Source organism: Cyanistes caeruleus, chromosome 29, assembly GCF_971803275.1.
Source record: "Cyanistes caeruleus chromosome 29, bCyaCae1.hap1.1, whole genome shotgun sequence".
Lineage (NCBI taxonomy): Eukaryota > Metazoa > Chordata > Aves > Passeriformes > Paridae > Cyanistes > Cyanistes caeruleus.
The window spans coordinates 4,185,425-4,200,732 of NC_141729.1; the positions used below are offsets into that span (position 1 = coordinate 4,185,425).

The 15,308-nt window shown below is 47.1% G+C and overlaps 1 protein-coding gene and 1 long non-coding RNA gene across 4 annotated transcripts in view; one reads left to right on the forward strand and one right to left on the reverse strand.

The window, feature by feature from the left end:
- Nucleotides 1-10,624, reverse strand: part of SLC23A2 (solute carrier family 23 member 2) — a 51,535-nt gene extending 40,911 nt beyond the window's left edge. Inside the window, exons 1-2 of one of the 3 annotated variants that reach the window (XM_086865499.1) lie at nt 10,420-10,555; nt 9,206-9,341 (exon numbers count right to left, since the gene is read on the reverse strand). The gene's annotated coding sequence lies outside the window, so the exon portion shown is untranslated. Of the gene's footprint in view, nt 1-8,812; nt 8,948-9,205; nt 9,342-10,419 lie in introns of those variants that run through there. The other 2 variants (XM_086865497.1, XM_086865501.1) reach the window with 2 other exon arrangements.
- Nucleotides 9,926-13,963, forward strand: LOC111938885 (uncharacterized). The gene is made up of 3 exons (XR_015279765.1): nt 9,926-10,280; nt 13,053-13,250; nt 13,826-13,963. It is a non-coding gene; the product is annotated as an uncharacterized LOC111938885 (long non-coding RNA).
- Nucleotides 13,964-15,308: the final 1,345 nt, after the last annotated feature.

The window sequence follows — 15,308 nt, forward strand, 5'->3', positions numbered from 1 at the left end:
CTGTGTGTGGCTGTGGGAGGGGAATCCCAGCACAGGATTTATTTAGGGAGTTTGGTTGTGATGGTCTGACACAGCCACTCATCATTTTTATTACCTGCTTAACATCTGAAATGCAAACTGGTGGAAGCATTTCTACTCCTTGGGAATGTTACTCCTAGGAGGAGTTTGCTTTGATTTTTATGAGAAAATCCAATTTTCTGCTTTCTCAGATACTCATTGTTCAGTCTGGGGATGAACCAACACTTCTGAGTGCTCCAGACAAATTCTGTTTGCTCCTGGACACACGTTGGTGAACTACTGACAACATTCTGAGTTGGAATATTTCTTCTCTGCAGTTTTGCAGCACTTGGGCAGGATAAAACCCTTCTCTGAAGTTCCCCCTGCACAGGGGTGGCACACAGCAGTTCTGTCCCATCACCAAAATGACAATAAATCTGCAATTGCAATAAACAAAATGCAACTTGGGCGCTGCAAACACCTGGAAACCAAATCCCTCCTTTGAACCTTAACAAGAACAACACCCAAAAGGAACCTGCAGTGCTCAGGGGGAGGCACAGCTTCCCTGCAAGAACATCCTGTGTCACCTGGAGGAGGTTTCTGACAGCTCAGTGAGCCCCCTCACTACATTTTTGTAGTGATCTCCTAATTTAAGTGTTCTTCCTCCCAAAGGCACAGCAAATACATGATCTTTTACATCACCTTATTTAATCCCATGAACACCCTCCAGAACACACTTAACACAGCAAAGACAGAAAATAGCATCACACACGAGCACGATAAATAGATCCACTTCCACCCACAACTGGGAACAGCAGAAAGCCTCAGCTATTAAGTTTGATCTTAGAGTGGTGTTTATAAATTCATTGAATTATGAATTCTTTGAAAAAAGCACTTAGCAGAAGATCTGCTGTGATATGAAAACATCTACTGCTGTTCCCACTCAAACAGACACCAAGAATTACTGGAACTGCTCAAAAAACTTCCCAGGTAATTCAGGGAGTGATGCCCAGTCCTGCTCCTGCTGAGAGCCCCCCTTGCACCTGGCTGAACCCACAAATCCCTCTCTCCTAGAGAAAGGACACCTTGGGGCAATCCCTGGCCACTGAATCCCACATTTCCAGCTGGACAATGCAATGTTTTGTGGCCAATTTCTGCTCTTAAATCCCTAATTCATCTACAACCTGCATTATTAAGGTGTTTATTAGAACTTTTCCTGGATTGGTCTCTTTTTAAACACCTGTAAGAAGAACCCAGGATGTGAGATGTACATCAGAGCAGACACAGAGTTCTGTGTAAAAAAGGTGGAAGTGCCTTTAAGGATACCTGTGGCTGATTTCTGGGCAAGAAATAAGGAATCATTGTTCTGGAACACCAAAAGAATGGCGAAGCCAAAGCCTTACACTGCACAGGCACAGGAATACTGGAGAAGGAATGTGCTTTTTGGGACCTGCTCTTGTATTCACCCTGCTCATTAACTAAGTCATAAACTCATAAACTAACGAGTACCCGGAGCTCCTGTAATTATAAAGGCAAAAAGCTCTTTTCTTTTCCAAGAAAAGACAGAAGCAAAGAGCAGGGTGAGAGGTAATGAACCTGAACACGTCATTACCTCGCAAATTCCCAGATTACCCTGAACACATCATTACCTTTATTTCTGTATTCCCGGAATCACCGGCCCTGCCTGCCCAGGCCAGGGCTTGCAGCAGCCTGGCAATGTGGGAGATGTGCCACAGGATGGGTTTGGAGCTTCCTCCCAACCCAAATTCCACACACCAGTTACCAGTTGTATTTCACACTCGTATTTCAGCTTTCTCTCCCTACTTTTGTGACTAATAGGTTTCCAAAGGTTAGGCTAAATTCCCTGTACAGAAAAATCCAGCAGGATGTGCAAAGAATATGGGATATCCAACCCTTTAGCTGAAGCTGCTGTTATTTTACTTTTCTAAAGAAAAAAAATCATTTGTTTAGTTTTTCATTCAATATATCTTTTGCTTGGATGCCTAAAAATCGCCCTGCATTACACAGTGAGCAGGCACGCTGAAAATCCAGCTTCAAGACTAATTGTTTTAAAAATCAGGGGGGTAAAAGAGCAAGATACCCAAAGTTTTGGTCAGTGATTCTGGCATCTTGTTCACAGCTCAGTAATTCACAGCCCAACTGCTCTGGCAGCCACAATTCCTCCTCCCACCAACCCCCACCTCCTGCATCCCAAATGAAAAAAGCCCTTTTAATCTTCAAAGCATGGCCACAAGTCAATCTCAACTTAGCACACTTTTTAATTTTCTTTTTAATTACCCAGCTGGGAGAGTTATGCCCTTCTTGTTCGGTGACTTTTCGCTCCTTCGAGATTACTTGAAAATCTTTCCTGGGAATAATCAGTGAATTTACACCAGTTAGAGAGGAAATGTTCCAGGTTCTGAGTGTCTGTGGGTTTGGAGGTCCTGACCTGGAACCAAACCCAAAGCAGCAGGAGAAGTTTCCAGCTGGAGCTGGCACAAGGCAGAGCCACCCAGAGCATCTCTGGGTGTCACAGAGCCACAACAGATGCCATCATTTGCTGCATTAGCAATAATAGATGCTGATATTCCCACCACTCACTGGTGCCCAGCTGTTTGCCCCAGGAGCTTTGGTCACCAAGCACAGCTGGGTTTCCCACAGCCACTGGGGAAAAATTAAATCGTTACTGCCATTAATTATATTTAAGCCAAACAAGCACTCCTCACTCCCTGCCCACACACCAAACAACTGCAAGCAGCCCTGGGTTTGATTCCCACATGTTAAGCCAAGCAATTACTAATTTATTAATTTCACAACAAGCCTGGCAGTGTTTCTGTGCTCAGCCAGACTTGCTGGGTGACTCCCTCGCTCCTGTTCCAGGCTCAGGTGAAAGCAGCTCCCCAGAAATGTGCATTTATTGATGCATTTATGCATTTATATGAACCCATGGGGACAGGAGCCACCTCACCCCAGTGTCCCACACATCACCAGAGATGGGGATTCAGTCACTCAGTGCAGAGGCTTTGAAGATTCTCCTCCCTGTGTAATTAAGAATGCATTAAATAGATATTAATGAATTAAATATCCCTGTGAGCAACAGAACTGGTAAAGGAGGTTAAGTGGCTTCTCCAAGCGAAGGGACAGAAATGGAACAGCTGGTTTAACACCCAACTGGCTGATCAGGAAAAGCACAAAGAATTATAATATTTTCACACTTCACACTACTTACAACAATATTTATACCAACTATAGGTTATTGAAGGAAACCTTGGCTTTGGCAAGACTTTTTTAAAAAGTACTTTGGCAGAATTTAGTAAAAACAACCTCTAGTTTACCTTTAGTAAACATCCCTGTGATTTCTGCCAGTGAACCAATCCTTTTTTAACCAATATACTGTGGGTTTAATACTGTGCCTTAATGGCTTCCTTCATCTTCGGGGCTCTTTGGCAGATGTGCTTTTAACAAAATAATCTCAATTATTCTTACTTAATTGGCATCAGATAAATGCAAGACTTCTGAGCTGCTGCTATTTGAAGGAACAGCACTTCAGCAGACATTTTGCCCTTTGAGTAATTAGAGAAAAGCCCAATGCAGATGGAAGGTACCTAAGTGAGCTCCAAAACCAGGCAAACACCGATGACAAAATCTTCACCAAACCCCGAGAGCCAAGGAGGGGAGCTCAGACAGCGCCCTGGGTTCGGGCTCGTTTAGAAAGAGAAATTTAATAGAAGTTTTAATTGACAGCTTTGCTTGGTTCTATTGTGCCTGATTAGGCATCTCCATGAAAAGCATTAGCTGTGTTTGATCCCCTCCAAAGCAGAGCAGCTCATTAGCAGAGGATGTTTACAGCACCAGCAGCTCTTCCCCTGCTGCAGGAGGGGTTTTCACATCGTGTTTTTATCACGGCTCCAAAGGAGCTCAGCCTTCCATCCTTTGCCTTTCCTGGTATTTGCCAACAGGACAGATGGACAAGGAAAACATCTGCCAGGACTACAACAAACTCCCAACACTTGGGTATTAAAAAAAACCCCAAATCCTCTCCCTCATCCACCCTTTTTTTAGCTTTAAAAGCATCTATCAGCGAGCTGAAGTAATTACAAATAATAAGCGTCCAACAGGCTGAATAAACCAGACCAGAGCCCTGTGAAATTGTATTGGTAATAATGACTCTGCTCAGCACAACCTCCCAAAATTCCACACACAAAATTAAATGGCACCCATGCAAATACATCCAATATCAGCAAATTACTGGTAATTGTTATTGTTCCCAGAGATGAAAGGACACAGAACAGTATGAGAATACAGCAATTATTTCCTGCACTCTGAGCCTATGAACAGGGATCTGCAGCTCCAATTTCTTTCTTGTCAGTCTCAATCCAAATTACTCCTCAGGTTTGGTCTTAATACAACAAAACACTCAGGAAATCATGATCTGGCAGCTTTCATCAAAAACCCCAGACTGTTAAAATACGACCAAGCAGATGCTGCTTGCACCAGGAAGACTTAGTTACCCTACAGAAACAATTAATTCTGCATCAAAAAAATGAAAAAAGGGGATAAAAAGCTGCTGTAACCTGTGAAGAACTGGTGCTTTAGAGCCTGCAAAAACAAGGATGTGTTTCCTTTGCTTGTGTATGGTGAGGGTTTGGACACAGGATTCTCCACACAAAGGACAAGTAATAAACAGAGCAAAATTAGTTTTTTCCTGTCACATGGATTCACAGACTCCATAAAAATTCAAACCCTCCCACAGCAGAGTCCACTAACGGCCACGAGCTCTGAGACAGCTCCATTTCCATCAGCACGTTAAAGAAAAGCTTGCTAACTTTGCAGTGCAGCATTTTATTTCCTTTCCAAGCTCCTAAATAAAAAGTGAAAGTCACGACATGGAGTCACGTGTCCATCTGATGAGATCCTCTCCATGACCTTGAATGCTGCTAAAAACATTTACACACAATTGCCTTCAAAAGCACAGCACACCTGAGCTGAGCTTCCAGATGAAACCCAAGACACTCCAGGTAAGTGATAAATAATAGGAAACCCTTCAGATGGTGGCTTCTGGGCTAGAAAATAAGGTTTGGTGGTGAAACTCTTCCAGCATTTCCTTGGCATTGCTAGCAGCAGATCCATAGGATTTCCAGAGGGCTGGGAGAAATCCACATTAACCAGCCCAGCACATAAACACAGCCAAGTGCATTAGCGTTTAAGGCGCCTTCCTATTAAAGCTGCACTTTGTTCTGTTAACTTTTACAATCTCACAAGTGGGTAACAGCCAGCAAACCACTAAAATCCACATTATTGCCCTGGGCTGCCATTTCACGGCCATGCAAAACAGGAGTAAAGCCAATTAAAATGTGTTGCTCCATTGAGAGCCCAAACTGCTCCAAGCTCACACCCGAGGTTAATTCCCAGGAATGTCAGTGCATGAGCCCCCCCTGAAATTGCTTTTCACTTATTTTCCCACTACCCTGCATTCCCAAAATGCTTCAGCCAACTGCTGGAATGGCACGAGCCCCGCAACAGTTCAATTTAAATATAAATTCACACAACAAACTGGGGGCCATTCAAAATCGAATTCAAAATCAGTTTGGTGACTCACATTTCCAAACAGCCAAAACCAAGAAATGGTGAGTCAACCCCTCCTTCACCACCGTACTCATTTGAGGCCCATTCTCCAAGCAGTTTTACTCCAAAGTGAACATAAAGTGGGTGACAAATTCAAGCAGTCCCTTTTATAGGGAAGGGCACACAGAAACCAGGTCAGCTGTTGTTGCAGAGCTTGGAAAATTCAGATTGTCCCAGGTACTGTGGGATAATTCGGCTCCTCCACCACAACAACTGGACTCCTCTGCTCCTAAAAATACAACTATCAGACAAAGCTTGTTTTCTCAGGCACTTTGCTGACGCAAGTCCAAGATCAAAACATTCCTGGTTCAGAGGACAGAGATGTTTCAGTCTCCAAAATACTCAGCTAAAATCCAGCCATGCCATCCCCTCAAGGTGCCTGGGTAGAAATACACATTGATTATTAATGCTTAGTAACGTAGGTTTGGGGGAAAGAATAAAATATTCTGGTTGCCAGAAAGGGTTGAGAAGGAAGCCTGGAAATTCCCTTTCAGCGAAATAGGATGAAGTTTATTCTCTCCTGAAGCTGCTAATTGAAAGTAATATTAAAATGAAATAAGTTAGGGCAGACACTTGGATGTTAAGTGCATTCCCTGCCCCGGTCCCTTCCTTAACCAGCATTTGCATCTTCTGCTCTTAGAACTGAGACCCAGGGAGGTTCAGATCATTGAATTTCTCATTATAAACTCATTAAAATACTGGTTTTACAGTTACCTCGAGCCCAGCCATTCCTCAGCAAACAATCAAACAGAGCTGTGAGATGGGAAGACAAGAGCATTTCAATCCATTCCCACAGCACAGGAGGGAGACACCCAAACCTGGTGTTTTGGGGTTCCCTGGGCACGGCCTCGTGGCCAATTCATCCTTCCCAAAACCAGCCCTGGGGCCACTGAAGAGCCAAGGGAAGAGTCCCAGCTCCCAGGAGAGGCTGACAACAACATTGGGGAGCACAAAATCCAACCTGGGCTCCTGGATCCGGCACGCGGCGTTCCCGGTGCCACACGCGCTCCCGGGGTTTGGCACCGGACACGGCCCAGATCCGTGTGAGTGGAAGGGATGAAATTCCAACAGGAGATTTCTGAGCTAAGAGTTCAATTCTCCCTCCTCCTCCTCCTCCTCTCTCTCCCCACCAAGTGCCAGCGATGTCTCAACACCCCGACTGCCTTTCCAAGGAAGTAGCTCTGCTCCTTTCTGGGCCAAATTACCATGGCAAGAAATCCCCACGTAGATTCATCTCCAACAGAAAAACATTCAGACAGCAAACATTTCCTCCCTACAACCTGAAAACAGCCAAATATCACCAGATTCCTTTCCTGCCATCAAAGAAACCCTGTCCAGAGACAGCTCTTAACTAAAACCATTTGCCCATAAAGCAAATGTGCTCCCAAGGAGTGACAGAAATACTCGGTGCACCCCACGAAGCTGGCCGTGTCTGAACACACTTCACCCCCAGGAAGGCTGGAGAACACAGCAAGAACTTCCATTTCTAATGATTTATTTTACTCCTGCCTTCACTACATCAGGATGCTCACCTCTTGCTCATCCTGACTGTCAATATTGTCTTCCTGCAGCTTTTAAGCAAAAAAAAACAACCCCACGGTAACTGTTGTCAGGCCATGTCATGTCATGACCACTGAGGCTTCATAAATAACACTTGATATAAATAGATTTTGCAGTAACATATAAACCATCAGCTCCAATGGAAGTAGAAGGGCTGTGTGCAGCCATCTGCATTTTCTCCTGGAAGGATAAACACGTAAAGAAGTGTTTGAAAGCAAAATAAATCTACTGAAGAAATGGCCCTCTAGAAACTTCTGGGGCTTGAGATTTCTTGGGTGGCTCACACAAAGACATTGACAGGAGCAGCTACAGCAGAGCAAGATCTTCTCAGGAAGAAATACTTCCCTGGGAGGGAGGAATCCATACCGACAATGCCTGGAGTTTCACCCATTTTCCTTTCAATGGTCTCCAATCAACTTCCACACCACAACAAAGCCAAGTCACAGCCCCTCGGGACACTCCACGTGCTGAGGAAATTGGCAGATTTGGCTACACCAGGAAGAAATAAACCCCCAAACATACTGACAGGATCAAAGATAAAAAACTAGGTTTAATTTTAAAGACATTTGAAATAGGAATTGCATATAAATTCAGCAGTTTGTACATTTTTTTAGAGGTTCTTCTAAACAAATGTGGGGGAAATCCACCAAGTTTTCTGTTAGGGAACAGCCAAGCCTCAAACACTGATCATTATTTCAAGCTTCCCCTGAGGAAGTCTCCAACCAAATAATATACCAACAGAGAAATGATTTCTCTTTCTCCACTGGAATTCAGCTCCTTGGTAGCTGACATCTCAAGACAGAAATTCTCATATTAGCAAGTTTTAATTACACCCACAGACCAATATGGACTTAGGGAGGTACACTCAGGTCTGCCTGTGCTCTGGGAGTGCAAAGAGAACAGAAATACCCCGAGCAGATGTGGCTGCCACAGAAACACAAAGCTTTGGTGGGCTGACCCCTGGCATCCCTCTGGGGGGGTGAAGGATGGCAGCTGCTTAAAATTGCTGCTGTCACCCAAGGAAACACCCACCACCCTGCAGCCCAAATCCTCCCACCGCTGCTGGAGAAGCTGCTTTTCCTTCCCATTCGTTTCCATGCTGAAAATGCTGAAGGAGCAACAGGCCCGAGCTCTGAGAACCTGATTCCCCATCCTGCTCCTTCCATCTGCTGTGCTTCCAGAGAGTTCAGCAAAGCTGAGCCTGGCTCAGGGCAGGGCTTAAAACTGGGCTGAGATCTTAAACCACTCGAATTCAGCCTGTTTAAGGCAAAGCAGGAGCACAACCCACCCCTGAGAAACCCAGCACCACCTCCTCTTGTCCCCAGGGCTCTGACAAGACATTTTCAAGTGGTCTCCACATCCTGACTAATCCAAAGGCTTGTTTAAATCCATGATAAAAATCTCAGGGCTTGTTTAACCTCCTTGCTAGCCCAAGGTTGAATTTGTTTCAGTGCATCTCCATGTTAACACTGCTCTCATTTCAAGCTATCTGGATCGTGACTGGGAGCTATGAGCAGGGGTGCAAGAGCTCATCAGCTAATCCAATTGTTCTACATATCTCAAGGATTATTTTCCAGTTTGCTAACCAGAGCTACTTGTTGCAATAATCCTTTATCTACACTGAAATCACCTGGTAGACCAAGGTGTGCAAGTCAGCCTGGCTCTGGCACTGTGCAGCCCTTCAGCATTTGTTCTGCTTCTCCACTTCTTTTTACAGCCTGCATCAAACTCCACCTGCCAGGAAAAACACCACCAAAACCAGCTCCTTTTTTTAAGCCTGAACTAGGTAATTTAAAGCCTGCTCAATCCTGGCAGTACTATGCTGCAGTGAGGTATTATATTATTTTATATTATATTGAGATATATTATATTAAGCTCCTTGTGAATACAGAGCATTTGGTGTTTTTATTGAAAAATAAAGCTCATCAGCAACAGGGATGATACCTAGCACTGAACTCACACCAAGAGTCAGCTGCATGTGGGAAATGACAAGGCAGAAAAAATTAACAGGCCAGGTTTTTACCTTGTTTTAAAACACCTCAGGAGATTTCCCTTCTCTGCCAGAATCTTGCACCGGTTCTGTGCTGCCTTTGGGGTCAGCCCTGCCTGCACTCACCTGGCCAGGAGAGCCCCAAAACTGCCTCAAGGGCTGCTCTTCCCTGCGAACAAAATGACAATGACAGCTCCAAAATGAAGGGATGGGAATAAAACTGTAAAGCCTCATTCCCAGCTTTTAGGAAAAAAAGAAGGCAAAAGTCACTAATAACAGGAATATATAATAGTGGTTAGGCCTTATTCTGGGAAATCTAATAGGCTTGCAACAAGCTTTGTTCGGGCATTTTTCTGTGCTACCTACATCACTTCTTTTTACCCAAAATGTACCTTAAAACAAAAGAAAACCACACACGATATCGAACGGGGCTAGCAAGTTAAAACCAGAAAATTGAAATATTTACTGCCTCGATGTGCACTGGAAAAAAAAAAATAATAAGGCAAATAAATAATTTTAAAAGGGGGGGGGGAAATAGCTTTAAAGCGTATCACGAGAACGGGATCAGGGAAGAGCGAGGCCACCCCTTCAGGACCAGGGAAGAATTAACCTGCATTTCTCCATCCCATCTGCAAGCTTATGGCTCTGCCACCCATTTTGTTTCAGATTAAAGGAAAAATATATCTGTATAAAAAAAATATAATAAAAATATAATAAAAAATAATGACCTCAGCAGCACCGAGGGAAGACCCCACCCTCAGGGCTCGATGGCCAGCCGGTGCTGCTCGCCGGGCAGGTGACCCTGCCGCAGGTGCCACCCCGGGCATCCCCCCGAGCCCCTTCCCCAGCCCCTGCAGACCATGCCGAGCCTGAAAACGCCAGCGCGGAGCACAGGGAAGGGTTTATTTAACCCCCAAATGCGAAATAAAAGGGAGAGGAGGAGCGGAGAGGTGCGGACGGCGCGGGAGCCGCGCGGCCAAGGTGAACCGCGGCCGGCTAACATGGTGGAGGCTGCGGGGAGCCGCGACCCTCCGGCCCGCGGCTGTGAGGGGCGAGCCGCGGCTGTGAGGGGCCGGCACGGAGGTGACAGCGAGCGGGAGGCTGAGCGGTGAGAACCGAGGGGGGAGAAGGCTGAAGGGAGAAGGCTGAGGGGAGAAGGCTGAGGGGAGAGCGCGGCGGGGAGGCGCGGCGGGGCTGCTCCCTCAGGGCGGGCGGCGGCGGGAACAGGACGGGGAGCACGGGCTCACCTGCCATGGCGGGCTGAGGGCGGCAATGGCGCTGGGGGCTGCGGCTCCGCTCCCCTCGGTCTCCGCGGCGAGTGCGGCGGGGCCGGGCGGCCCCGGCAGGCAGAGCATGGGGCGGGACGGGTCCCGCTCCGCCTCTAAAAGATGGCGCGGCCCCGGCTCGGCTCCCTGAGGGCCCGGCCGCCATGGCGGCCCCGGAGCTCGGTGGGGTGAACAGCCTCGTGTTCCCTGAGGGAGAAGCCTCCGGCTGCCGGGACGTGTTAGTGGTTTGTGCACGAAAGACACAAATGGCTGAGTCACGGCATGGGGCAGGATGAGGGGATTGCAGTGGGGCATCTGGGCCAGCCAGGGCGTCCCAGAGCACATGGCACAGGATTGTGTCCAGAGGGGTTTGGAATATCCTCGGTGAGGGACACTCTGCAGCCTCTCTGGGCAATGAAGCACTGAACAGGCTCCCCAGGGAATGGGCACGGCCTCAGGGATGGCAGAGCTTCAGGAGTGGCAGAACATTGCTGCTGTGTGCCAGGCTGAGATCAGTGCTCCGGACGGGTCCCTTCCAACTCAGGAAATTGTGTTAATCTGTTATTCTGGTTCTAGTGCTTGGTCACACACACGGAAATGTTCTTCCTCGTGTTCGGGTGGAACTTTGCAGGCATTAGTTTCTGCCCATTGCCTCTTGTCTCATTGCTGGGCCCCAGGGAGCAGAGCCTGCTCCATCCCTGACACCTCCCTGCAGATATTGATGGATATTGATGAGGTCCCCAAGCAGCTTTTAAAATAGGAGAGTGAGTTTAGGAAGGAACAAAAGAATCACAGAATCATTTAGGTGGGAAAAGATCTCTGAAGTCAAGCCCAGCCTGTGCCAAATCACCACCATCCCAAGCAGACTGGAGTGCCACATGGACATTCCTTAAATGTTCCAAGGTCAGTAACTCCACCACCTCCTTGGGCAGCCCATTCCAATGCCAAATCATCCCTTCTGTGAGGAAATTCCTCCTGATGGCCAACCTAAACCTCCCCTGTTGTACCAGAGGAGGCTAAGCTGAGTCCCCTGAAAGATGACACCCTCACCACGTCCACAACTCTTGTCAGAAACCACAATTTTTCTGAGATTTCCAGTTTTCTGGTGGGGGCCAGGACAAATGTGACGCAAATGTGACAAATCCACCCCCCCTGCTTCCCCAGCCCGCAGAGCTGGGTGTTTTCAGGCACGGCTGACGTCTGCAGCTCCGGTACCCAGCGCTGGACGCTGCCTCTCTCACGTCCCTCTCGGCAACATCTGACATCCCTAATGGCTTCTGACAACGTTAACTCGCTCTAATTTGTGTCCTGCCCTTTCCAGAACGTGCAGTTCTCAGACACATCAGCTCGTGGCTCCTTCCCTTGCTCAGGGCTGTTCTGGGCAGCCAGCACCGAGCCCCCGCAGCTGATTCCTGCCCTTTCTCCTTGTGCCGCCTGTCCTTGAGGAGATATTGACCCATACCGGGCCTTCTTCCCCAGCCCTGCTGTTATTTAATTAAAGTGCAGCCCCAAGTCGATGGGAAAGATCTCCCCAGACCACTGGCACTAATTGGACCCCGTTTCACCTGCAGTTCTCTGTTGATCTTTCGGCTCCTTGGCTCAAACGTTACTGTTTGTGCAGCAATGTTGGCGAGGTGTTTGTTCACCAGCTGTCCTGCCCCTTCCCTCCAGCTCCCCCATCAAGAGGGTTTCATCAATCCCATTAAAACCCAGCAGCTTACTTTAAGACCAGAGACCCTACGAGGCCTCTGGAACATTTGTGATTATCCTCAGGCATATTTTTTTTTCCACATTCACTGTGATACTCTCCTGGTTAAGCTTGTAAAAGGTTTTCCAATGGAGAACGATACAGGGCAGGGCTAAGGCACAAGGTTTGATTATGGATATTGATCCTTGGCATTATTCAATAGCTGGCCTCATCCCAAGTGCAGCTCTTAAACGTTAAAAGCCTTTATTTTTCAGGGTGGAGGAGCATGGGGCCGTGGCAGGAGGGACATTTTAGTCATGTCAGATTGATGGAGGCTGCAGCAGTTTTGCTGTTGACAGGAGTTTGTGCAGGAGGACGGATCGTGATCGTGGATCAGGGACACAGACACAGCTCTGTTTATTTTATTCTTTTATTTTATTTTTGAGCGTTACAATTTTCCCAGGTGAAAGGTGGCAGAGGGAAACAGAGGTAACACAGAGAGAGAAAACACATCAGTCAGATTGAAATGTAACAGATAAAGACCTCAGGGTCGTGATAATCTCAAGGACAAGCTGGGGAAGGATGATAAAGGTGGATTTAGTGCTCCAATAATTGACCTACACAGCCAGACCCCCCCTGGAACCATGAGCTCAAACCCAGTAAAGCCTTTTTCAGTCCTTTTTCCTCTTAAATGGATAAATTCCCTTCCAGGTGGTCTCCCATGCTGCAAAATTTGAGAAAATTCCCTGGCATTTCCCTTGTTCAGGAAGTCAGAGCCCATTTTGTGCCGTCACACTGTCCTGCTATAGAAGCAGAAACAATTTTACCGGGATTATTGGCATATGTCATTTGCATTATTAAAATGTAGTGAAGAACCCCGAGGTATTTATCTAAACATTCAGTCCTTCCCTGCCTGGATGATTCACAGGTCGATGAAAAAGCTGGAAGAGCTGGAGCCATGGGATGTGCACGTCCTTCGCGACAGCGCAGCAGGAGGAATTAGCAGCCATCAATCATTTGGTGTGCAGACCTCTGAGATCCGAAAGGAGACACAATTCCATTTGTTTTCTCCTCTGTCTGGATTACCTGAGCTCCTCAAAGCTCACTCAACAGCTTACCTGAGCAGGTGAGGTGTTGCTGCACCCCAGCACAAAACAGTCCAAGGAAGTTTTACTGAGGATATTCCCCAGCTTTATCTGGGTTGTTTCTTCAAGGTTCTGTGTGGATCAAACACAGGAAGGACAGGACTGCAGGTCAGGGTTTTCCTCAGATGTGGCAGGGACGTTACTGGCATAAATTTCAATGCTGAAATGTTTTTGGCTGGCATCTCTTACTCAAAATTTCCATTTTAAATCCAAGTGTTGTCTCAGCTGGGATGTGAATCGTTGATCTGAGGACAAGATGTCCAAAAAACCAAATCAAAAGTTCACATCCAGGGATGGGATCTAGTGAATGGCATCCTCACCCTTGGCAGGGGTGTGGAATGAGATGGACCTTGCAATAAACCCAAACCATCCCATGATCCTGTCATTGGTTTGGGTCTGGGATCCACAGCTCCTTTCCAATCTTGTTTTCTTGGCATGTTTTGAGTTTAGTTTTTGTAACATTAAAAAAAAAAAAAAGAAAATTAAAAATATATATATATATATATATATAGCCTGCCTTGCATTAGATTAATAACATTCTGTGTGAATTCCACAGATTCCAGAGTGGGACTCCAGCAATTAAGTCCAGCACTTAAGAAGAGCCCAGCACTCCTGTAAATGGATAACAGGAATATCTGTCACTGGATTAGACAGAATCAAAATGAACCCCCTGCTATTTTCAAAGGTCTAGGAGGTGAGTGGAAACTCCCCCAAATAAGCCAAAAAAAACGTGTTTATTTAGCTTCTCCTCTGGAATATGGAATGGTAACTGAGGGGAGGAGCTGGGCAGAGCTGGGTTTCACTCTGTGAGGTGAGGAAAGCAAATGTGAGCAGCCCTTGGTTAAAATGCCACCTACACTGGTGGGAAACTCCCCAACCCTCAGGAATTTATCATTATCATGGGGACACCCATGGCTTGCTGTTCCCCCCAGTGCCAGGTGGAAATTGAGTCAGAAAAAACGTGTTTCTTTCTCAGAAAGGCTTTTCTCAGATGGGCTCTGCCAGCTGAGCTCAACCCCTCAGTTTGTCATCTGCAAAATGGAGGCAGGATGAATTTTTACCAGGTTTAATTAGTGCAAAGTGCTCTCTGTAGCAAAGAGAGCTTTTGGTCCGAGGATCTCGGGCCAAGTACTCAAATTACAGAAGCTGCAGCCAGCAGCCCACGCTGCAGAGCCCCTGCTGTGGTCTGAGTTCACGTAATAAATACATCAATAGGTGAGCAGCAGAGGAGATCTGCAGAGTTCTGCTGGTCCTCTCACGATGGTTTCCCCTCCAGCAGCTTTTGGGCAGAACTTCCTTCAGTCTGGGCTTGCAAAATGTTTTGTAAGTGGGAGCCAGGAGAGTACAACCAAGCAGGACAGTACAAACAGCTCCCTCTTCCCTGTAGCACTGCTCAAGCCACGCTGGCCACGGGATATTTATCCCAAGGAATAAAGGGAGAGTGCACTCACAGGGAGAGTGCTACAGAGTGCTGCTGGTGACACTGACGCAGCTGGACAGCCTGTGCTCTGCAGGAGAAGGCAATTTTCGTGCTGCTGTTCTGTCTGGTACCTCAGGGCTGTACCAAAGAAATGAGATTTCACTTGCTGAGTCAGGAGCAAAGCCTGTGTTTGACAGGAGATGGGCTGAGTCACCTCTCCGAGTTCATCCCCAGGCTGCTTCCCAAAAGCACAGCTCCTGGAACGAGCTGAGATCCCTCAGATGCTGGGAAAAGTGGGAGCAGGAAAGCAGCCTGAGCTGGTCTGTTCTTGTCAAAAGGCCGAGCCTCTGGAGCCACATCTGGCTCCTGGCTCCGAGGGGTTGTGGCAGCTGCAGAGGCACGGCAGGAGCCCGGGGCTGACAGCTCCTGGTGGCTTTGGCCACACTCACCCTGGAGCTCTGTTAGATCTTCTCCCCACCAGATGAACCCTGCAGGGATGGTCTCCAGGGTGGAGACAAGCTGGGATTTGTCACCTTGTGCCACATTCACGTGTGGCTGTTCAAAGCTCTGGGAATAAAGAGCAGCAGATGTGGATCAGCAGGACCAGAGCAGCTCATTC